The sequence below is a fragment of the Pieris brassicae genome, chromosome 9, assembly GCF_905147105.1.
Source record: "Pieris brassicae chromosome 9, ilPieBrab1.1, whole genome shotgun sequence".
Lineage (NCBI taxonomy): Eukaryota > Metazoa > Arthropoda > Insecta > Lepidoptera > Pieridae > Pieris > Pieris brassicae.
In genome coordinates, this window is record NC_059673.1 from 12,043,026 (window position 1) to 12,067,390 (window position 24,365).

Here is a 24,365-nt window from a genome sequence, read left to right on the forward strand (position 1 = left end):
AGTGTTCCAGACTTATCATTTCTTTCACAAATAATCATTTAAGCCTCTTCAACATCAGGTTTAGTGACAGTCAAATTTCACGTTTTCAATTTGGGAATCTTTATTAGGAAATACAAGTAGGAATTATAAATATACTCTATTTGTCCTTAGCTGTATGGTGACAAGTATAGGAAAATTGCCCTTTCGTATACCAACATGCGGCTTCAGCGTGCGACTCTAATCTCTGAGATCGTATGTTCGATCCCCGGCTGTGCACCAATGGACTTCCTTTCAATGTGCGCATTTAACATTAGCTCGAACTGCGAAGGAAAACATCGTGAGGTAACCGGCTTGCCTTAGACCTAAAAGTCGACGGCGTGTGTCAGGCATAGGAGGCTGATCACCTACTTGCCTATGAGATCATGAAACAGATTCCGAAATCTAAGGGCTAGAACTCAAAAGGTTGTAGCGCTACTGATTTATTTAATTTTTGTTCATATATTACAGGTTGAATATAGTAAAATTACACTGTTAAAAAATTTGATTATTACCGCGCTCTGAAGATATTTAGTTGAATGGTATGGTCTCCAAGTTTGTGAGCGCAACATAATAATAATATAAAATATTTTTTTAAACTCCTATTTATGTTTACAAGAGATCCTTTACCTAAGACAGGGATATTTTAAAGTCTACAATATTTTATAGTTATATAACCAGACGGGACTTACAGTTGTCCTACTATGTATTGAAAGTCTTGAGAGGGGTGCAATCCAAGTGTGCTCCAAGAACTTGGTTTCTTTGTACCCATGGGATATGTGCAATGACGTAGGCCAAGGTTATTTGCGAGAACAAACCAGTCTGTTCCACAGATTCCCGTCATCAAACACGTTGCGCCTACTGAATGCTGTCTCCGATACTATCGACATGCTTAGATATTCGCGCAGTTGTTATATTATGTATATGTATGAATATTATATAGTTTATCATATTTGTTTTCGACATTATCATATTGGCATAGTTCATAAGGATCATGTATGTATTTCTGTAAATAAATAAATTAATGAGGTATATAGTTAAGATTAGGACATGAAATAAATCTTATGCGACAATTATAAGGGTAACAAATCCTTCCCATCAATTAATATTTAAAAGAATATAACTCATCATACCAAAAATTATTTATTCGGATTGAAAGAGAAAACTCAGACGATTGAATGTTGCGCTTACGAATATATAAGTTAATACATAATTAGAATTAGCAGACTTGTTGAGTCCATTTTAATTACAACACTTTTCTATTTACTTATAACAGCGGATGTTCGGATCTGTAAATACTTTGCATTTGCATTATAAGGTAGAAAATTTCTCGTCGGAAATTCTCTTTTTCATTGTATTAAAGTTACCTATTCAAGAAGGCTGTACAGACGTCGTGTCTAATAAGCGCTGATATTAGTCTAGTTTGAAGAGCCAGCGTCTTTAGCCAAAGTTATGGTTTTAATACTCTCAAAGACGGTTTATTAGGTAGCCTTTTATGGTGTCATCCGCTTTGGCTTTACGGAAAATTTAAATTAAATTTGTATGAGGAACAAAGTGAGGTATTGTCACGAAACAATTATTTTATTGAAGTGAAACTTCTTTATCCGCGTTGGGAAAATATTTACCGTCACATTTTTCGGTTACACGTCACATTACTCCATTACGCGCCATCATTTTCTAGTCCCTACCATGGTTGATACGAACCATTAATAACAAAAATATATAATAACGATAACAATGATAGTAATCATTCTATTACAATTAATGAAACTCTGTAGTAATCTTAGTAGTAATAAGATTAAATGATATAATTGTATTATTTATATTCATGTGTATGATAATAAAAGCCTTTTGTTAAACTTTATCTAATTCAACTTTATTTAACTAATTTCTGTAAAGTTGGATATAGTAGATCTATTTCCAAAAATAAGGTCATAAAGAAGTTTCACTTCTTAGGTGTGTACACTAAGTACACGCACACATTTTTATTTTGAGTTATGCGGTAATTTGTCTGTTTGGGCTCCAGATGAAACTAAGTACTGTCTTATGGTAGAGCACATATATAATACGTTTACCTACTATATCTTAACCACATGACTGGTCTTAGGGTTGGTGGGGTATAATAAATTATAATAAAGACGGGGCCAAGTGTTCTCCAAGAACTCGGTTTCTTACCTAGATTGGTGCAACGGCGACTGCCAAGGTTGTTTGCGGTACCAAGGACTAGAACCAGTCTGTTGCACAGATCCCCGTCAACAAAGACTTTGGGTTTATTGAATGCTATCATATATATATGTTTGCAGAGTGAGTTCACAGTAGCGATATTGTGTATATTATGTATTTAACGTTATATATTTTATTAAATTATCGTATTGGCTTAGTAATGTGTGAATAAATACATAAATTTGGACGTAGCATTAACATCCTTTAACGCGTCGAATAAAATGACTTTATTGAAAAGCAATAGTAGCAATAGTTCCTAGATTACTGCCAACAGGCAAAGCTTTAAGTAATCTATAGGTTTTATTTGTAAACGTATTATTTAGCTTAGTTTAATAATATTTAGTTAGCATTTATAAGCAAAATATAAAATAAAGTAGGAACGATAAATCAGTTCCTAGCGTAAGATTAAATGTCAAAGCTTTAACTTTTACTCATTTGAAAACGTATAGGACTTTGGCTATCCTACTTTCGAATTTAAGGATAATTAAATAGTTTTCTCTCCTATGGTACCGAGATCCGTACGACTACCAAAAAAACTTATTTGACTATTAAAAAAAAACAATGGCGCTACAACCTTTTTCTATATCAGTTTTTGTTCTAATAGGCTATTAGGGAGCATTCTTCACCGTAGATTAGTGCTTAGCCGGGTTTCGAATCTACGACCTCAGGAATGTTGCACACTCGAGCCACTAGGTCAACACTGTTATACTTTTCTTTTGACTTATAAAATAATAATTTCGTAGCAATTCTAAATGACGTCAAATATGGGCACGATCTCATAGCAAATTTTTAGTATGCTATTTTCGCTTCATGTGTTCTCATAGTTTATAAGCACGCCTAAGAGCTTTTGACCTTAATTAAAGCTTAGTTACCTGGCCTGGAATAAATTTAATTTAGTGAACAACTAATGTGAAATAGAACTGTAAAAAGATTTAGTGCTCATAATATATATCACATTAATTGTAAACTTTATTCATGTGTCTCGCACAGAACATTTGTCTATAGATTTTCTTTGGCCTGAAAACTTTAAGCTGCTACTGTATTTAAAATTTAAATGTGTAATTTACTGTATAGGTACTACGAGTACATAACAAAGGTAATATGAAAGATAATATAAAGGTCTCTGAAGTCGGTCACTCATTGTGATTGTGAGTTAATTGTTTAAGGCCTAGCCATTAGAGTGAATTGTATAATCATTATTTTTATTATCCAAATTAATTTTGTTTTCTTTATGAACATGGATGATTTATATAATGTAATTTTGATTTAGCGTTAAAAGTTATTCCATTTTAAAGCCCAGAAAGATTTTAGCAACATAGTTAAGTGAATTTATCCTCAGTTGCTGTAAGGGAAATTGAAAACCATCCAATGTTAGGGTTTAAGCAAATGGACGGAGATATATTCCAAATACTTGATGTACGGCTTCGGAAAATATTACGTTTTATGACGGATAGGCGCTCGTATTGAGGATATTTGTGGGTATACGAGGAAAATATTTGTATCGCAATCAGCATAAAGGTTTATAATCTTACAAAAGATAGATTTATATGGAGAATGGCAACTAAATAAATATAAATATCAAATTAGTTAAAGAAAATAATGGCAGCATTTTGTTCTGTAATGCCTCCTTCTGAACGGGGACCAACTTTAAATCCTCCTTTATGTATTTATTTATTAACATTTTGTGGCATATACAGAAATATAATACAATTGACATAGTTAACTAAAAAGGAGGGCAACTGGTGGCCTGCTCGCTTTCGAACGATCCCTTTCAGGCGACCACTGTTAGGAAAATAGATTAAATTAGGTAAGGTAAGCGCAAGCAGTGCTAAATACATAAGACATGTAGTAAGTAAAAAGGACAATAATAAACTTTTTCATACGTCCTTTACACATGGTAATTTCAAATATGCATTAACAATATATTCGAGTAGTATAAAATAACTCTGTTCTGTTTATTTTAGTATAAAATACTGGTAATTTTTTTGGTTGGGTTCAAATCTTAATATAAATGGTATAGATCGTGCGCTTTTTCAAGATATCCCCTAAAAATCCGCCTAAATAATTTTACACCACAAAAACCTCTAAATTTGGGGGAAAATCTTCCAAGTTGGCACCACTGATTTTGCTATCTGTCTTGTGGAGGATTTATGGTGAATAATTCTTGCAACCCAAAGAGCTACCAACCAAACAACTAACCAACTAACTCGAAGGCCCTAATGGGTAAAATGGAGTTGTCCACCCTTAGCCGCCGGAATCTTTTATTTTATTCCATGAAATAATTGAGCCAATTTTAAAATAACCGGGTCTCTCTGCAGATAAAAATGACATATTACACTATTTTTCTTTATTAGTGTAATGTTAACGAATGTTACTGTTTTAAATGATAATCAGTGATACCAGTACAACAATTTTAATACTTTAACCGACAAAAATTCAGGCCACCGTTGCAATTTAATTTATTTACAAAGACTTGCCAACGTTGGCACACTGATACATGGTAATTAAGAAAAATAAAATACAAGATTTATGTGGCAAGCATTTATTGCCTATTTATTTATTGAAAAAAATACATCGTTTCACTTAATAACTAAACGAAATATATATATAGGGAAATATGTATACATAGCTCAACCTTGCTCCATCTGGATATCGATTTTGGCCAAGACGCGTTCAGGGGGGACAAATGGTATCTAGGGTTAAACCTGACTCTTAAATATCTTAAATTCAAACGAAATATCAATTAATTATTTACGTTTCCCCAATGACAACATCTTAAAGTAATCTAGTTTTCGTATGTTGGCAAAACTTTTTCGGAGGTGCCAATGGAGGAAAGTAAATGATAAATAAGTTATTTACGTAATAGTTTTTAATATTTTAAATGCAGTATCAGGTCTGCATGAATATATATGAACCAACAAATCCTTTGTTCATTCATTCCCATACCATTTGCATCATAAATACGATAAAAGTACCACTTTCAAAGTAAAGTAATTGATATTGTCGTTGGTTAACACGAGCAAAACATTTAAACATTATAAAACCGTTATATTAAAAGCAAAGTGATATTACGTTACTATAAAAGTAGGTTTAAAAATGTTGGGATATTGTGTAAGTAACAGCCGCTCCCGGCAGCACATATTTTATCAAACACTAGATACTCTGTGGTCATCGAATTGCCACCTACACAGACACTATGTTACTGCTTTTATGGCCCATAGACTAAACGTTGCCATTTGTCCATCGGTCTAGGTCTACTGTCTATGGAGTGCTAGAAATTTAATGTTATATAGATACATTTTTGTATTTGTGTCACTGTTTTTAATTTATATATTATGTTTTTCTTACATACATTACATACAAATAGCGATATAGTATAGGCGATAGACTTGGTTTCGATTCCCGGTGTAAGAATACTTATTTCGTGAACGATTAGATAATGATAATAATAATACCTTAAAAGTGATCATAAATATAGAAATGTGTTTGAGACCATACTCCATGAAGGAGACGAGACTCCATGCTCCATGAGAGAGTTTTTCGTTTCGGAAATTTTTTAACGTCTTTATATCTTTTATGTAATCCTTTAAAAACGTTTGTATCTTTGGATATATGTTTAGTATAATTGTTATTGAATTTGGACGAGTTTTTTTTTATTTTATTCAATAATTGGAATAATTAAACTCTATTCATTAAATCATAACAACATTACCTTACCATAAAAACGTACCAATACATTAATTAAAGCTTATTAATTAATTGTATATTATAATATTAAAAATACACCAGCCGGCAAGAAACAGAATACTTATTAGATAGACAACAAATACAATTTTGTAACAGTTTTGTGTTTGTGTAACAACACAAAAAACAAAACAAGACAAAAGAAGATTATTAAACAGTTTCGAATTGAACAATTTTGTGTTAGATAGTCAAACTAAGCGGAAGCGTGGCCTTCCCAGGCAATCCTGGCGTGGTATAGTTGCAGATGGGGCAAAGAGAGCCGGAAATACTTAAAGCAAGGTGAAGTACGAGGCTCATCACACAACGCGATGGAGACTCACCGTGGACGCCCTCTGGCCCATTTAGGGGTTATCAGACATTAAAGCAGACAAGATAGTAAATTTATTGCAAAATGATTTAGTTATAGAAGCCGTTCAAGTATTACTTAAGCAGATTTAACTTTACTTGTTAATTTTTATCTTGTCAGCAAAAGTAAGCAAAGCTCTAAGGAATATAGACAATGTGTGGGATATATGTAAACAGTAAATAATAGACCAAAGATTCTCCTCCCCCGCTAGTGCTTACGTAATACTTGAACCGCCCCATACATGATATCCTGCTATAAGTTAATTATGAAAATAAAACGGGCCATGAATAGAGATAATAAAAATCCGCGTCGCGGCTTCTATAACAAAGTGGTTTAAAATGGCTTCGAGATCGTACGCGGCTTTTCCAGACGGTGAAGCATATTTTAACATCATTAAGCCTTATCGGAAGGTTTATATGTCTTAACTCCGACAACGAATGATAATAGCGAAGTTTTAACGATGGAATGTGAGTTCGGAGATCTTTAAGTGGGGCTTAAGTAGTATGAATAGAAATTTTAAACGTATTGCAGGCAATATATCGCTATATTACTGTGGTTTTTGTATTTGTGGGTCGAAGTCAATATATCACTTTTCATTTTTATAATATTTTAATAAAAAAACACACTATAATAATAGTAATATTCACAAATACATTTAATTTATAATTAATTGTACAAAGAATATGTGTTGGCCTAGTGGCTTCGAGTGGCGTGCGTCTCTTATCCCTGAAGTCGTAGGTTCGATCCCCGGCTGTGCAATGGATCTTCTTTCTATGTGCGCATTGAACATTAGCTCGAACGGTGAAGGAAAACATCGTGAGGAAACCAGCTTGCCTCAGACCCAAATACGATGGCGTGCGTCAGGCACGGAAGCCTGATCACCTACTTGCCTATTCGACTAACAAATTATCATGAAACAGATACAGAAATCTGAGGCCTAAAAAGATTGTAGCGCCATTGATTTTTATTTTACAAAAAAATATATGAAGTTTTAAGAGATATCAAGAAATATATTGGATTTTTTTTAATTTAGTAAATACATTTGTCGGAGCAATAGCATTACTGTCACCTGCTATTGTCGTTATATTAGAACCTTACCAATGAAATTGGGTTTTTGTATGGGATGAACAAAAATATATAATTTTTAAATAGAATATATTTAATTGATCAAAGTAATTGTAGTCGTCTGAACAGATTTAAGGAAGTTATAGAGAACGACCCCGGCACCAGTCCACGGAACGCTCACAAGTAACTTTTTCGGAGTAAATTTTACCTTCGATCTGGCTAGTTCGGCTGGGTTCAGCCATTGCGATGAGCCCTTGCGATTATCGTACAAGATCCACTTTTCATCACATTTGATTTAAAACCCCTTGATTATTGTGCCGGTTGACAGTTTGTCGATTTGCTTCACTCAATTCGTGAGGCAACAATATCCTTCAATTCTTCGTTATCAACTTTGGTCTCCGGACGTCCACGGGGCTTGTTCTGTTGGTCGAAATTTCGAACGATACGTTAGAACGAAAAACGCATTGTGTTTCCATCTGCAACATCGCCGCCATAAGCATCATTAATCCTTCAAGCCGTTTCTGCAGCACTGGTGCCACGGTGGAACTCTTATTCGTTAATAACGCGATATTTCATGTCTTCCATTTAATAAATAGACTGACGCAAAATTATATAACGGGAACATGAATCATAGTTTTCGAAAAACATCCTGTTTTGCTATCCTGTTGTAAAACATCAATATTCATATCATTGATTGTCAGTCTCTGAGATTATTTTTTAGCTTTCTCTGTGTCAAATACCTCTGTCTGCTTTTCGACATTATTAATCTGTTTCGTCTTGATCTAGTTTTTGGTTGTCATATATTCTCTGTCTTTCATATATTTATATCTAGCTCGAGCGCGCGACTTGGGCCGCGTGGCATTTGCATACCTCATAACATCGGCCCTTCTTTTTATGTTTTATGTAAATACAATAATTTAATTTGATATGACTTGAAAATTACTTATTTATCAAAAGCACATATCAGAATTCATAATATTGAATCTATAAACAGAACTACATATAAAATAAACGATGCGTTGAATTTTAATAAATAACCCTAGATTTCGTTAAAATTCCTTTATTTCTGCCGGAAGCAGTTCAATTTATCGCTGAAACTCTAAACAAAGGCAGTGGCTCAGCCGTTAGGCCAGTTTTATATTTAAGGCTATTGATCAAAAACGAGGTCGAACGTCTAATTAAATAAAAACGTAGTCAACTTATTATTTCTTTTTTAATAAACTATAACTAGGATTGAATAATAGGTATATATATGTATTATATAACACTCAACATTGCCAAATTAAGTATTACTTAGTTAAAATGCATTGAATATTTTTTATTGATTTTCCTTTTTGTAAATGTTTCAATCCTTTCGTAAATATCATGTATGTTTTGAGTAATTGTTTATTTTTACATATATTTTTGTTAGCTGTAGGATTACGAAATAAATAAATAACTTAATCAAATCTTTACCTTGATAATAATAGAAGCATAGTTTTATATCTTCATTAAAAATGTAAGTCCTACATGGAATCCAAGGGAATCTTAACCTATTTTTGTATCGAGTAAATAAATAATGTTTATTTGCCATTTTAAGAAAGTGTTATATTAAGATTGATTAATTATAAAAAAAAAAACATCAGCCATATAAAAATAAGCATGCAAATGCTTCAATGAGTTAACTTGGTAGATAGTGCCGGTGACCCTAGAGCTGATGCCTTCCTCACTCAATGAATAAGTATCGCAATACAGCGAGGAAACGCTGCCAGCGTTAAAGGTACACCGGGACCAGATTTTGTAAATTTGTTTTAATTTTCTATTTATGAATTTTTAATAATTATTATTATAAGTATATAGGTTAAGAATATAGTAACTACTGTTTATTTGTTTGTTGGAAGTATACAATATTCTTTATATGACATCGAGTATATGATGTACATAATACAGTACTATTTATATCCTAGTTAAGTTTTATAATGTCGGCACATCCACAGATTAGTGAATTCAAGAATACCAAGAAAGAACTACGTGGTAAAAAAATGGTACTTAGGTGATATATGGAATACTAATGATTATTTGATGAATGTACGTATTTACCCTTTAAGGTTAGGTTAGGAAATAGGACAATTTAACATGTCAATATTATGTTTTATTTGTGAGAGGTACTTATCGCTAAAGTGGCAATCAATCACAAGCAGGTTCATCAATCAAATCAGAACTGGACATATTTATACGTTTTGGGTTATCATTTACTTAACACCTTTATTAGGAAATTTTATTGAACCTAAAAGTAACCGTTTTCAGGTCTGCAATCATAACTTAATAATCACTTACACACACAATTACTTCAATAGGCATGGGTATATCCAAAACGGGTAAAAATATATATATTTGAGACCAGAGGCGTTGCAACTTTTAGGTCTTGTCTTATTTCTGTTAATTCGTGACCTTAGTCTTGACCTTAGATTTTTGTATTCGTGATCATTTATATTTCCTAATAGGCAAGACAGTCATCAGCTGTCTTCCTCCATGCGAGCGAGTGTTAATCGTGTACAAAGACATAATAGTACGTGCGTACACGTGACGAAAGTACGACCGTGAGAAGCACCCAAGCTACTAAGCCACTGCTCAAAACGTAACAAATGACGTAAGACATTATATCTCAAAGCTTAATAATTCTCAATATCGTGTTACAAACATTTTTACTAAAGGATTATATCAAAGAGAAATCGTTTATGCTTCCTAGAAACACGTACAACGGTAAAACATCCGTAAGGCCTATTTCCTCCGCTCTCACGATCCGTCACGGTACGTGACCCAAACAGATGAATCCGGAAATACTGTACATATCGAACGTTCGTTACTAATAAATGTCATCTGCCTTATTGAATTGCTATCATTGCGAACTAGCAATATAAAACAAGAACATAAAAAAAAACTGTAGGACCATACGTGTGACTCTCATCCCTGAGGTTGTATGGTTCATCCCCGGCCGTATAACAATAGAGATTATTTCTATGTGCGTAGTTAACATTCACTTGAGCAGTAAAGGAAAACATTGTGAGGAAACCGGCGGTTTGTCAGGCACAGTAGGCTGATCACCTACTTGCCTATTAGACTGACAAATGATCATGAAACAGATACAGAAATCTGAGGCCCACACCTAGGTTGTAGCGACATTGATTTTTAATTATTTAACAAATAAAAAGCGACTAGCGCCGGGAATCATGTGTCGTTTTGGTTAATTCAAGGGGGCATTAAAAATGAATGTCAAAATGAATGTAGTGAACTAAAATTGGGACGTGTATCTCGCAAATATTATTTAGTTTCTCATGTAAATAAAATATAATTTTTGGTAATGAGAAATAAAGTTTTTAAACGTTAATTGAAACACTGAGGCAAATATAACAACAAAATTAACTTTAAATTAAGGAAGGTGAAAATATTAAATTTCTTGTTAATATTTTAGATGAAAGCTTTTTTTAATAAAGCTATTTTACGGTGAATTTTAAATGCAGTAAACTTTGAGATTGAATATTTTAAAATAAAACCTTTTAAAAATGATAGTATATTAAAAAGAATTTTATAGCGACAATGTTAAGAGTAATTTTGTTTAAAGAAAACACTTTTTTACCGGCTTGATGCTATGTATCATTATAAACTTATAATTATATTTTAGTCAATATCAACTCCAGGGAAATAAATACAGATAATACAACTTTCTCTACAGCTGTGATAGTTTTTGAATTTAAACACCTTTTGTGTTAAGTTACCGTGACCACACACGCTGTAAAGCACGCGAAACGTGTTTTTTTTGTCTTTAATGTTAATTTAATGTGTAAAAGCTATGTTAACAAAAGACAATACTATGTGCAGCAGTAATTTTGTTTATTTATTTCCTTACTCACTATTTTTACAGTAACTTATATAATAGAAAACTTATTATTATAAAAATTAAACTAAATACATATTTAAAAAACAAAACGAAATCTTTTATTAACTAATATTAAATAATGCAATTCAAAAAACCTCAAATTTTGACCTTTGACCCCGAATAACTTTTGTAGCACACATAGGATCGATGGGAATTTTTAAAACTTTATTTTTGTTATTTGACCACTATTTTTATATCTAAATTAACCGGATAACAGTATGCAACTAAATAATATTTAGGGTGCGCAAGACACGTAAATGGCGCTTCTCTGAGTAAATTGTATTGTATTGTGTATGTATGTATTTTATTTAACGTCAAAAAGCTCTCTATACGATATAACATAAACTACGGTCTATATAACATTACTTCATTGCACGATACCAATGTTGCGCAGTGTGCTTAGAGCTGTGCACATAACTCTTTTGATTGTCTTTTCTTTAAATATTGTACGTGGTCTTCCTATACTTCCGCAGAACTTTGGGAGAATGAGAACTACTCTAACGTAGCTTTGTAGGGCAAGCCGGGTAGTCACCCGATGGTTAAATTGGGTATTTCCCACTGAATAGCAGAGATTTTGGTGTAGTTCAAGTCCCACTTTGTTAGATTGGGAGGCGAGCGATGTGTGTGTATTTCTGGGATATCTAAAAAAAATCCTATTTCACAAAAACTATGTAAACTGTTGAAAGTATTCAATATCTTTTACTTTTTAAGGTATTTTAATATTTATAAACTAAGTACGTGTGACTGAGTTACGTAAATACAAACTATTTACGTAACTCATTCATGTATTGTATACCTTCTGACTATAACACAAATTACCAGCAAATATATATATTTAAGGTAACTAAAAAATGTTTAAAAATCATTTATGGTATATTTTATTAATAATAATGGCCTTGTTACTCTTCCTTTATATTAAATATATGTTGTAATGATCAATGCATTTTAGAACTAAGAATTTAGATTTTATCATAAATATTTGTTTTGATTTTGTTAATTTTTTTAGTACAAAGAGGTAAAAATTGTTAACTGCTTTATGTTAATGTTTGATTCCTTATGTGTATTCCGTTTATTTGTCTTATGTATTTATTTGGATATTGTTCAGTAGTAGGAGTAGCTATAGGAATAATGATGAGCTAATAAATCAATAAATAAATTAAAAAAAAAGAATTTAATTGTTATGACCTTTCAATAGGATTGCGTGTATTAGGTCGGTTCGATAATATTTTTTGCTTTGCTTCGACTACCAAAATGATAAAAAGTTAAAAAAAGGTTTTTATAAGTTGTCATTTCCCGATTCGAAAATTTTCTTTTGGTATCATTCAGAAGCTTCACCTGGGGTAACCACCGCTCATCTTGCTCTCAGATTTTATTATCTGTCTCGTGATCGGCATGTTCCTGGTACACAATGTCGTCTTATTGAGCAGGGGTTCAACCTATTGTGAGAACACAAAATAACCAAAACATTTTTGCATAGTTGACTAACTATTGCGGTGATTATTTATTACCAGTCTTAGGTAACTAGGTGACATGATTAACAGCTTTAAATGTCAGCATCAGACCTTCACCGAGATTCACGGAAATATATTTGTTATTTACGAGCTGTTATAGCACTTGTTTTTTATTAAAATGCCGTTTGTCAAAAAAGAAAGATTTAAAAAGAACGAAATATAATAACAACTGAAAGTAAAATCACATATATCATCCAGTCCCCGGCTTCTACATATTTAATGATCGGTTTGTTTGCGTTTCGCAAATGTAGAAATAAAGTATAATCTCCTGGGTACGGTTAATCCTTTCCTTTTCAAAAATTCATTACATTGCTTACGTATTTTACGATTCAAACGAAACCTAAATGTATTTAAAGTCTTAGGTGGAATGTTAAAATGTTTACTGCTATTTATATTGAAATTTAATCTAAGTTACATGATTTAAAATGTCAAGTCCTTGGAGGAGAACGTCACCTGCGGAGTTCTGGGAAACTAATATAAAATAGGTAATTAGTATAGACCAATCAACCAATTCAACTTAAGGTCCTTCAAGAAAAGAAGGACAATTTTCAATTCTTAAAAGGCCGGTAGTGCGTTTGCAGGCCTCCTGGCAGTGCGAGTGTACATGGGCGGCGGCATCACTTAATATCGGATGAGCCTCCAACCTATGTATATAAACCTTCTGTGCAGTGGTCGTAATTAAACTTCTAAACGGCTGAGCCGATTTAGATGACAATTTTTTTTGTATATTCGTGTGTACAGGACAACTGTAGGATCCGCTAGTAGTAGTACTACTAATTTGGCCAAGAGAGTACTGAATAGTCTCGGCAACTTGGTAATGGGTATGGAGGATTTATTGTAGAAGTCGGGGTCGATCGCCAAATTAGGACAATTCTGGGTCTCAACACGGAGGCAGTAACTCGGACCTTTCAGTCAGGGCTTTTCAAGACAGGCAAAACCTTCGGTAATGAAGACTACGAAGAAGATATATAGAGTCAGTATTTTTTTGGTAAAAGATTCTATTAAACCTTCCAATCGTGGAAGGATAATGCCGAGAGGCGATGAATTAGGATATTTTTAATTTGATTAACACGATACATTCATTTGTTTATTAATGTATAGTAAAACAGAAAGTAGAATGTAGAAAGGGTACTGTATAAGCCCCTCGACGTGGGAACAATGTTTTGCGTGACCAGTCACGTCCCTGACAACTAGGAACCTGATGAATGCCCTGCTACAACTTGTTTTTAGGTTCCATATATACGGCCTGTGGTTTTATTTATACATCTCTCTTAATTTTCATAAGGTCTTACGAAATACTTTCCAGTTTCCACGCAGTATTTTCTTGCATTGAGTTATTTTAGTCCATTTTTTGTCCATTACGAGAAATATTGTTAAAAAGTTAATATAATAGTTAAAAAAATATATTTTAACTGAAACAAATATCTATCAATATATAGACTCGAACCAAAGTTATTTAGATAGTCTATACTTTTAAAATAATTAGTAATTAAATTTTTTGAACCTGTTTCTCAGATTCAAGCCTAACATGCTCGTTTCTCTTTATTATTTCCGCTATGATAGGCCATGATTAATGGGATAGGAAAATATTAATAATAAAGCCTTTGCACTACGATCTATTTTATATTAATTTAAAACGCATTGCAACATACTATTTCAATTTTATCCGAAATACATATATTTATTCAATATAAACCACTAACTAACATGTATAGAAGATATTATTCCAAATTATTTAACAAAGCCTCAAAGAAAACAAGATGTTGCTACCGTAAATAACAATATTATCAAACTTTACACCTGGGAAAATTCACTGACAAACTCGCCCGTTTTCGTAAACTTTTAGTATTATTAAAATTAATTATAATTACATCGTCAGCGTTAAATCGTGTTTTTGTTTTCATGTAGTTGAAATCCTAGAGGCGAATTTATTATATTATCAAATCAAATATTACTGAATAAATATTTTTGATTAATCGTTAATTTGCAACGGAAATGGGACATTAGGATCGATTAATTATTAACAGCTAACTAAAAAATAAGCATGCAAAAGTCATATTAATTTTCATAATATCATAATAATAAGTTGAGATATTTATAATTGTTGCCAAACTTGATCTAAAGTATATTAGTACGAGTGTTGTACATACGAGTATTTAACTCGCCAATGCTATAAAGGCACCTTGTCTTGTAGAAAGGTGATTAAATATTACAAGTTTTTGAATAGATCGTGGTGTAATATGCAGACCTGTTAGTTTATATTTTGTATTTTTTGAGATTAAGATTGCTTTTATAACATTTGGTTACGCGTTTCTTGCACTTTACCCATCATACATAAAAAATAGCAATTTCTGGTCACATTTCATTGTCAGGTCATTTTAATAGAACATTCTAAACACAAAACGTGTATGCACTATACGGTCCGCTTCATAAAGCCCTCCCTGGATTTCCAACGAAGAGCTTTATTTTAGGCAAAACATAATTTATTTATAGCAATGTAAAATTAGTTTAAACTAACGCAGCTTTAAAGTTGTGTAAAGTGATTCTTGTAACGAACCAATTCTTTTTAGTAAACTTGTGTTGATAAAGTGCAGTATATATATACATCTTATCTATATATATATATATAGATATCTTCCTATGTAATAAAAGGTGAGCTGAAAAGTTCGTAGACACATAGATGGCGATTTTAATATTAAAGATAATTTGTAGTTAGCACTTACCATCATGCGAAACCTCTGTTCAAAGTGGGTGCCATGCAAGCTCACAATCGATCAAAAACAACAACGAATCAATCGTAATGATTTTTTTTGAAAGATTTGGCCCCCAGCTACTGTTTCCTGTTCTTAGACTTCAACAAAAAGCTCGCTACATATATAGATAGAAATGTAGCGCTAATGAAGTGGTAATCACCGAAATTGATACCTATTTTGAGGCTAAAGACAAATCGTACTATAAAAATCGTAGCGAAAACACTAGAAGCTATACAACATCGCTCTCGAAGTCAACTATTTTAAATAATGAAATAAATAAAATAAAAAAAAATTTTAGCCTACGACTTTTCAGCCCGCCTGTTATCTGACATTGAAGTTGTGTGCTGTGTAAACTAATATTTAATACTTACATAGTCAAGACTGTGAATTTTTTTATCCATAAATCTTGTTATATTTGTCAGTGCTCAGTCGAGAGTAGTTGAGGTCGAGCTGAAATAAAGTGTTAGAGTTAAAGTGTGATTAACTATTAAACATACTAACATTCGAATTAATTAATCTAAAGTTTATCTTGTTTGTTTAAAAACAACATCTTGAACATATTTGACTGACGAGCTTTGACACGTGACTTGATCGTGCCTCTAACTTCTAGTTCGGTATATCTAATGCATTTCTCCAATGCTAAGTTGAACAGTAGGAATGCAAGCGCGTCACCCTGTCTAAGGCCATTTACATGGAAATGCGGGGGAGATGTCACTTTGTATCTTAACATAATTAGTGGTACTAGCCATCGATATTTTAGTCAACCGTGTAAGTTCTACGGGAATATTGAATTCTGTCATTGCCTCGTAAAGTTTTTGACAGATGGTGTGTGGGTATTCCGAATACCGTCATCTTTTCTAATATCGTCCTGAGTGCGAAAACTTGGTCCATAGTATATTTGTTGGGACGGAAACCACATTGATACTGACTAATTGTATCCTCGACATATGGCTGAAGCTTACGATAGATTAGGTTGTAGAGAACTTTATATGCAACATTAAGTAGTGAATTGCCTTTGTAATTACGGCAGTCCAAAGCGTCACCTTTATTATGTAAGGGTATGATTACTCCCGGGTTCCAATGTTCTGGAATAGTCTCATCAATCCACACCCTCTATATAAGCGTGTGGAGGACACGAACAAGGCTGGGGCCAAGAGTTATGAGTTCTGATGGTATACCATCGTATCCTGGGGACCATTGGTTCAATATTGGCATTGATAGTTTTCAAAAAACATTTAACATTATTCGAGCACATTATAATTACCCTAAGTCCATGTCATTTACGTTTTCACTAGTATTCGACCTCCGACGGAATTAAGGTCTCCTTCAGCTTCTTCCATTTGTCCCTATTCCTTGCGACATTTTTCCAATGTTTCCCAAAAAAACATATTACATTTAATTAAATATAATGAGAATAATTATTTTATGTTAACAGACAAGCCATATGGTTATTATTTTGTTACTTACAAAATTGTTTTAAATATTAGTAGATCAGTTTCAAGGTATATTCAATCGTAAAATTAAAAATTACTTATAAAATTATTCCGCTCAAATCGCAACAAAACTACACAAACCGCTTTTTTACCATTTAATGAATCATGTTAGAATAATTCAGCCTAGAGGTAATATAACCTCGTATAACCGCCAGCATGCTGCAGGACCCTTATACAGCTCGCTTGCGCATCATGGCGTTAAAACAGTCCACATCTGCACGAACAAACATTGACGCACGGCAATAGCGAAGGAGCCCCATCGATATCCCGAACACATTATTATACAATGCGCGTGAACTGAATATGGATATTGTAATTTTTTTTGTATGTGCTACATCCATTAAATGATGTGGTCTAGAATACTTACAACTAACAAAAGAAAGTACTTATAAGTAAAAAGAAATTCTAGTGCAATAACTAGGATTCGGAAGTTTTCATATTTCATTGAAGCCGGAACTTGACGGGCTGAAAATAAAAAATGAAGACAAGTTAACTGATAAAACGGTTCTCCGCAGTGTACTTTTTCAAGCTAAATTGAAAACTTTGAATTCTTTATTTACGATGCTTTTCGAAGGCTATTTTACTCCTTAATTAATTTTAAACCGCGGACTAAAATCGCAAGGGAATAATTAGCGTTATCTAACAAAGATCGTATATTTGATTTGATATTAGAAGTTTATTGGCTTGTATTGGTCTATTCTGAACTAGTTTTTTCTTCTTCTATGTAATAAGAGGCAAACGGGCAGGAGGTTCACCTGAATGTTAAGTGACACTCACATTGTCGGAAGGAATTGGCCTTTTAAGAATTGGTACGCTCTTTTCTTGAAGGGCCCTAAGTCGAATTGGTTCGGAAATACTTCAGTGGGCAGTTGGTTCCAGATAGTAGTGGTGAGGGGCAAAAACTGCCTTATAAAATGCTCAGTTGTGGAACGACGGATGTTGTGATGATACAGATGGGATTTTGTATTTTGCCTTGACGTCCGATAATGAAACTTAGCTGCAGTTATTAATCCGAACAACTCCTCTGAACACTCTCAATGGTAAATGCGGTAGAAGATGCAGAGAGACCCACCTCTCTGCGTAACGCCAAGGGATCAAGCCGCACGGAAAGTGATTGGTCGTCAACGATTCGAATCGCCGTTCGTTGAATACAGTCAAGTGGAAGGAAGTGGTACTGGGGAGCTCTCGCCCAGAGGTGAGAACAGTATTCCATGTGGGGCTGAATATGCGCTTTATAGAGTTGAAGGGGTGTCCCGGAGTGAAGTACCGTCTCGCCTTGCAAAAGTGTTATTCACTTATTTTATTCGGTACCTAACTTACGGAACCTTAATGGGAAGACCCATAAGAGAATTGTCACTTGGCACTTGGTCACAGCAGCGGCACTTCCCAGACATATCAAGGTTCATCGCATACGCAATCAGATATGCTTACCTCATCAAATCTAGAGTTGAGATGTTTCAATTATATCGGTCGTATCAATGTACTCTTAAAAAATAGACCTGTATCACGGTGTTGTCAAGACATAGACAAAGTCAGACAGATAAACCAACCTAAGAGTTCAGGCACCTCTTATTCAAATTCTTCGCGATTATAACGGATTCAACAGTACTTATCCGGAGCTGGATATATTCGGTAGTCCGCTCATCAATTTTAAAGTCAGTATTGTTAAGTGCCTATATCATACCTAATGCTGATTAGGTATCTGCGAAGTTATGGTGAGAATTTCCGTTATGTTAGTATTTTTATTAATTTTTTGTAAAATTTATCTTTACCAAAATGGTCATTTATTTTAGAAAAGATCACCTGTAACATTTTCTGTATATAATGCATTATGTGTGATGTGGTAAAAATCAATAAATAATAAAATAAGACATGCCAGTTTTCTTACAATTGGTTTCTCGGTAACAGTAAGAGTGAACCATGACCGGTGTACTCATATGGTTATATATATATTTAAGCATTAACTCTGTTATCAAAATAACTGTTGACTGTGGTTGGCATTAATTTCATTGTAAAACTCAACATGCACTTAAGTAAGCATAATCGTCTGAAAAGCCCTGAGACGTGCAACTGACATAAAAGATTGATAGGCTAGATACAAGCACTTATCGGACCTAGATAATATTTAAATATTTTTAGTAAATCCTTTTGTAGATCAGAGAGGTTCATTCAGAGTTAACGTTTAAAGCATCTAGTAAACTTATTTTATGTCTTCAATTAAATTTTTGACACCATATGTATTTCTAATTACTTAAAGGGACTTGTATTGTAACGATTTGAATATGTCTCATTTTTATCAATATTATATTAAATTCGAAACGATTACCAAAAAGGACATTGGAGGGCAACATCTGTATCGGCTTAGTTATAATATGATTTATATCCAACACACTATAAATTATTTACAATATTCTTAACCTACATACTAATAATAATAATATTTATAAATAAAAACTTTAAACAATTTTTAAAAAGTTCAGTCTAAGTGACAGTGTACGTTGAATGCTAGTATTGCGATACTTATTCCTTGAGTGAGAAAAGCACCAGATCTGGTCACCGGTACTATCTACCAGACGCCAACTTATATTTTTAATAAGCGCCTCTGCACTTAAAGCCTACGGCACAAGAGTCTCCACTCCAAAGGGAATAGATAGGGCATGAAATTTTAATATATTTTATATGATATTAGAAGTTTATTGGCTTTGATTGGACTGCCCTACCCGTGTGTTATTAAAATTTTGCTTTATTAGTTATATTTTAATTTCTCTTGGGCAACCTATAAATCGGTCGTAGCCTCGGAGCATCTAGCAGCTCTATATCCGGGTGACCGTAGCGGATACCAGAACTCAGGAAATTAATCTTCGTACAAATTTAGACAATAGACTATTAGCGACGTAATATAAACGCGTTGCAGAAATATTCGACGTTTACCTACAATTTTAACACAATATACTTTAAACATTTTTATTTACATAATGGTCAGTGATAGGCCCAAGAGTTTTACTAAGATATATGCGGAATTTCACGTTCAAAATTATCGTAAAAATCGGTCTGGGCTTCATATTTTTGTATCTGTTTAATGATCATTTGTCAATCATATACACTAGTAGGTGGTTGTGACACACGCCGTCGACTTTGGCTGGTTTGCTCATGATGTTTTCCATCGCCGTTCGAGCGAATGTTAAATGCACATAGATAGAAAATGCATTGGTGCAAATCCGGGGTTGGAACCTAAAGTCGTACGCTGAAGCTATTGGGCCAGAACTGTTTCTATCTTTTGTAAGTTAATCTTATCTTACAGCCTCGAATTAACTTCTGTGTTTTAAACATCAGTAAACGCCAAATCAACATGAAGTAGATAAAATAAAATATCAAACTTTAGCCGTTCTTTTAACGGATGACCATGCAAAATGTCTTTATGCAGTAGATTCTTGATACTAGTAAACACCAGAAAGTGTTTACGACAGCGCTCTGTTGTAGAATAAAACGTGTTTTATTATACGGGTCAAATTTCGTCTTCGGCGTTGTTTATATTTACTATTCTTTAAATAAACCTTATCTTTTGATAATCAAGCGGATATCCATGTCTTCTACATATATGAAGATGAGAATGCGGACAGCGAGAACGATAGGTACATGGAAAGGAACAATATATATTTTTTATGAGCAGTGTTGGCCTAGTGGCTTCAGCGTTCAACTCTCATCCCTGACATCGTAGGTTCGATCCCCGGCTGTGCACCAATGGATTTTCTTTCTATGTGCGCATTTAACATTAGCTCTAACGGTGAAGGAAAACATCGTGAAGAAACCGGCTTGCCTTAGACCCAAAAAAGTCGACGGCGTGCGTCAGGCACAGAAAGCTGATCACCTACTTGCCTATTAGTTTAACAAATGTTCATGAAACAGATATAGAAATCTGAGGCAAAGACTTAAAAAGTTGTAGCGCCATTGATTTATGTTTATTTCTTTATATACACTACAATTGATTAAATAAATATGTTTGTTTATATTTTCATACGACTCACTTTATCAGATGTGCCTGTGTCTGATACAGGCACAGGCAGATATCATACCAGAAAATATTACGCCAAACAAATACAGAGCATGTGAATATATGAACATTAATAACAAGCACGATATTTAGACACAAAAATAGAATCTCTATATCAATATATCTATATTTCTTCAAGGTTGATCCCTCCTGTCTCGTTTCAACACCGTACGGCTCGTACGTATTAGCTCTTTTATAATTTTATCCGCATCACCTGGATGAAGGCGTCCACGGTCCACTTCACAAGACAGTTTTCTTTGTAAACTAGCGAACTGTGGAATTGACGGGGGGTCTACCCTGGGATACGACCTTCAATTGTTTAAAAAAAGAGTATACTCCTTCATCAAAGGCCGCACTAAATGTATGTGAAGGATGAATGATGATACGATAAAAATCAAATTTCTCAGAGTTAAGTAAGATTTTATTTAAGTAGATACAAATAAGCTCATAGTAAAACTTAAAATATTTTTAATACCGCTTTACAAATCTCCAAAAGTGAGATTCGCGTATATGCACCGTATAACAGAAGTTCTATACAAAGCAGGTCACACTGCACGCCTTTGTGCACACAAGTCTTTTAAGCGCTTATCTACCTTGAAAACTTATTCACATACTTTAATATACTAGCGAACTCTTGATTGCAAAACTCGCAAGTTCTATGAGTTAATTTCTCACTTTATATCAGCAAGTAGTTCGTCAATGTTTTAATGAAGGCAACATGGTTTTTTATTTAGGTAACATTTTCAAATAATTAACAATGCTGTCAGTTTTCTGGGATTTCCTAAACTATATATCGTTACGTTAGGAGTTGATCCTTGAACTTCCGGGGTATTCCTTACGTCATGATATAATAACATATGAGTCAGATTTATATAGCTCATTAAAGCGGAGCGTACTGTGCAAAGTCAGCGGCGTCATTTACGAAATGCCGATGTGTCCACTGAATTCGGATTCAGCATCGGTTAATTAGGTATTTGTAAAGCAACCGTGCATTATGGAGGATAGTGCCGAGGATATTATTGTTATTCACTGTATTTTATCAGAGGAAAAAAGACACAAGAGGTAACAAAATATATAAACTTAACAATATTAGTTTTCAGAGAATTACATACTTTATATTCTGAAGATGAAATTAGATTTTTAAGTAGAACGCTTGGAAGTGGTATGACGCGGTCACTGCGGATGACGTCATCAGCTCAGGCGCAGAAATGCCGAAATAGTGAACGCAGTACCATAGAAATCAATACAAAGCACAAATCCTATCTCTCCGATTTCGATTCAGTGGACCTGTAGCTTAACAGTTTCCCGTACGAGTTCGATCAGCACTAGAACTCTGTAACTTCTAATAGCGAAAGCACCTTATACAACGTGGGATGTCCTCACAAACGTAAATTATTAATTCTATCATATATATCTATATCATGCTCGCTTAAATGTCATTGCTTGTGGCGGCGTCCATGCGTCGGGTTGTCTCTCTCCCTAAAATATGGCGAGAGGGCCGATGGCTGGCCATGCGTGATACTCGTGAACGGGTGCTACTTGTGGTAATGTTAGTTATTTTTGACTATGTATTTGCGTGTTGTTCCCACAACAATGTATGTGCGTGCTCCTATTTCACCATACCTCCTGCTGATGTCATGCGCAACATGGTGTTATGGTTGTAGCTCCTTACAAACGTTGTGTAATACAAAAAAATCGTGGCGATTAAAGAGTGGCGGAGAGTTTATTGCCAGTTCTTCTCTTCCGTTCTACGCCCTTGAAGTGTACATTGTGTTACCTATATGAATAAATGATTTTTGACTTTGACTATCATAAAGCAACTCAACGTTTGATCCCATCACACCAACAAACGGCGTACACAATTTGCAAAGCAAATCTATTTGGCTCGCAACATTCGCATAACTTTTTCTGCTTTCTTGGGCCATTTGTACAATAAACTTAATTCTTCCTTAAACTAATACTAATAGCCTTTTAATTCAGATACTTTTACATTTAAAGACGTTTCTATTTCAATCTTCTTTTAGGTATGTGTCCCCTTTTTTGTGCCTTCTCCAAATCCCGCCATTCCTCTCTGCTCTGTGCCATCTGCTGTTTCTTTAATTTGGTCTACCTTCGGAGTTGTCTTCCTTTTTTCGTTTGCTGTAACCTGGACACTAGTTTCCTACTTTCTTGCGCCGTTTCCTGTCTCCACTTCCTGAAGTATTTACAGTCAGTAAAAAGAAAGTCTTATCCGTAGCATATGAACCCGTAAAATGCAATATTGTGTAAAAATAAATAAACTTATACCGATACCGGTCACATTGTTTCTGTATGTTTCTACTTTCAACCTTCTTAACAATTCTTAAGTATTGGCGATCAACAAATAAAGTATTTTGTGTTATAATTATTTGTATTGTTTTTGCGTTAAAAGATGAACAACCAACCAAAAGCAAGCCCAGCGAAGCGCCCTTAAAAGATTGTTTTAATTTCATTTTTTTTCATTGTATGCCAGACAAAACGTTCTCCTTATTTACAATTTTAAGGATTACAAATATCCCAACTCTTAAATGTTCGGTTAATACTGCACTATTTAAGAATGGTTCATTGCGAATATATGTTGATGTATTACTAAAACGAAAATCTTTTTAAAGACATACACTTTTATTTATACAACAATACTAAGAAAATCACAAAGCAATCATAATATTGCGAGTTGATTCAAATATTGTATAGATAATAAACATAAAACTAAATGTCAATCCATGAACTACATCAATAATTGAAAAACACGAATATAAAAATATAAAAGCAATAATCGAAAATTTTTACGGATTTTCGACTTTCGATGTTCGTAAAAGCGAAAAAATATACTCGGACGAGCGTCAACTTATACAATGGGATGTTTTCACAAAAATAATTTTTCCTTTTTCTGTAAATATTATTGAGAAAATCTCTTTGTGATGTCACAGCGAGGCTGCAAAACAGGTGTTATTAATAAGTCGGAATTATTTAAGTGAAAAAAGCCGTTATGAATACTAGTTATTACTAACATCCTTGTCCTCTTGATTCTTGTTTAGATACCCTGCCAAACAATTCTGTCAGCTTAATAGGCATAATCTTAATATATATAAATCTCCTGTCACGATGTTTGTCCGCGATGGACTCCTAAACTACTTAACCGATTTTAAATTAAATTCGCACACCGTGAGCAGTCTGGTCCAACTTAAGAGATAGGATACCTTAGATCTTTAATTATAGTCGCAATTTTA